Source organism: Penaeus vannamei, chromosome 26, assembly GCF_042767895.1.
Source record: "Penaeus vannamei isolate JL-2024 chromosome 26, ASM4276789v1, whole genome shotgun sequence".
NCBI lineage: Eukaryota > Metazoa > Arthropoda > Malacostraca > Decapoda > Penaeidae > Penaeus > Penaeus vannamei.
In genome coordinates this window covers 364,704-367,203 of record NC_091574.1, presented here as the reverse complement: position 1 = coordinate 367,203, position 2,500 = coordinate 364,704, and the positions used below count along the sequence as shown (strand labels likewise).

Sequence of the window (2,500 nt, the reverse complement as noted above, 5' to 3'; positions counted from 1 at the left end):
TTAAATATACAGCCTTAAATACACACCCTTAAAAGCACATCCTTAAATGCACACCCTAAAATACATAGCCTTAAATGCACACCCTTAAATTCACAGCCTTTAATGCACACCCTTAAATGCACACCCTCCTTACCTACCCTTAAATTGTTACTTCAATGGCGATCTTCCCCTCCCTACCTGGACGTATCTTTCCTACCTTCATCCTTACCTTCCAGTCTCTCCTTCCCTCACACTTACCTATCTATCCCTACCCCCCATATCCCCCAACCCCCATCTTTCACCCTAAACCCTATACAACCCCCCACCCCCACCCACCCCCACCCTACCCGTATCCCCAAGTACCTTAAACATATCCGTGTCCTCTAACCCCCTATAACCCCCCCTACCCTCCACTCTCTCTAACCCCCCACCCTCCCTCCCCTACCCTCCCCACTCTAACTGCCCCTCCAACCCCTACCCTCCAACCTTTCTCCTAATCCTCCCTACCCTCACCCTCCCCACCCTCTATCCCTACCTGCCTCTCCAACCCCCTACCCAAACCTATTCTCCAACTCCTCCCCCTCCCCCTATCCCACCTCCCTCTGTATCCCAGGCCCTCCTCCTTATTTGTTCCCCCAACCTTCTCCTACCCACCCTACCCTCCCCCTATCCTCCCCCTCCCCCCTCCACCCCCTGTATCTATACCCTCTCCTACCCTCCTCCCCCAACCTTCTCCAACCCCTCCCACTACCTCCCCCTATCCTCCCCCTCCCCCTCCCCGTATCCTTTTCTCCCCTCGTGATAAAACCTTTCGTCTGTTGCTTAGTAATTTGTATTCTTGCCCAACTGATGGTCTCTCCCCTACCCCTTCCCCCAACCTTCTCCAACCCCCCCCCACTAACCCCTCCCATCCCCGTATCTGTACCCTCTCCCACCCCTTTTCCCCTCAGTTAAACCCCGTCTGTTGCTTAGTAATTTGTATTCTTGCCCAACTGATGGCCTCTCCCCTTCCAGTCTGCCAGTTATACCAACTTAGAGGGAATATTCACCAACCTTGGCCAAGGGATCCGTCGCCGATTTGGTACCATTGATTTCTGAAGACTTCTGTTATTACTTTCTTTCTTTCTTTTTTCTTCGTTTTTATTGTTATTTTCACGGTTATGGGTATTCGTAATTGTTGGTTTTGGTGTGTCATTATCGTTGGCATTCTTTATAAGAATTGGATTTCGGTTATCGGAGCGCAATTAAGGGAATTGGCTTTTCTGCAGTTCTGTGCTGCAATAGTCATGTTTTTTTCATGTTACTTATATCCATTTTTTATATTTTTTAGATGCATATTGATAATTATCATTATATTACTGTCTTAAACATTGTTATTACTATAATTAATTGAAACAGTAGTTTTGTTAATGGTACCTTTATTACTATTATTTTTTATATTTCATTTGCCGTTATTTCTGTTAAAATCATATTATTACTAATGCTATCATTTCTCATATGACGTCATGAAAATTTAATTGCTGTTGCAATTGACTTTATCAATGCTAGTAATGTTGCTACTGTAACTCTTATACATTATATACTGATGTCTTCGTTTTAATCATATGAATTACTATGATGAATGGAAAAACTATGGAATTACTATGATTGTTTATATGAATCAATAGTAAAAAATGTGAATGAGAATGAATATCTTCACAATACAAGAGATGTATTTAATCGGTTTCAAATAAACAGAAATACAAAGAGACATATTCGAAACTGGTCAAATACACTTCTTGTATTGTGAAGATATTCATTCTCATTCATACCTTTCTACCTTTGTCAACATGCATTCGGTTCATGAATTAATAGATTGGAATAAAATGAAACCGAATGAGAAAAAAACGAGAGAAAAAACTTTTTTTTTTTCTTTTCTTTTCTTTCCGTTTCTTTTTTCCCCTTTTTTTTAAACCACAGAAAAAGCAAAAAAGATACACAGATGGATCGAGAGAAAGAAGGCAGATAGATGTATATGTAGATAGATAAAATATCGATAAGTGACTAGAGAGATGGGGTGAGAGATGGGTGATTTAGACAGATAAGCAGATAAATGGACAGCTAGATAGATAGGTTGATAAATGGATAGCTAGATAGACAGCCAGATAGATATATTATCATCATTATGATCTTTATTATTTTCTTTATTATCTTTATCATTATTTTTAGTACTATTGCTATCATTATCACCATTATCATTATCATTAGTATTACATGTTTTTATCATCATTATTGCTATAATTATTATTCCTTTTATTGTCTTTATAATTATTGTCATCAGTAGTATTAGTATTAGTATTATTTTCCTGAATTGAATCATTATTTAATGTTGATATTATTATTTTGATCATCACAATTATCATCGTAAATAACAATAACAATAACATTATCGAAATTAGTGTAATTATCTTTCTCACTATCATTGACATTATCATTATCATCAATATTATCATTGTTATTAAAGTTATTATTATTATTATCA

At 38.0% G+C, this 2,500-nt stretch overlaps 1 protein-coding gene across 1 annotated transcript in view; it reads right to left on the bottom strand.

The window, feature by feature from the left end:
- LOC138866521 (inactive ubiquitin carboxyl-terminal hydrolase MINDY-4B-like) overlaps nucleotides 1-2,500 on the bottom strand; it is a 125,283-nt gene that overhangs the window by 68,916 nt on the left and 53,867 nt on the right. The gene's annotated exons all lie outside the window — the stretch shown is intronic.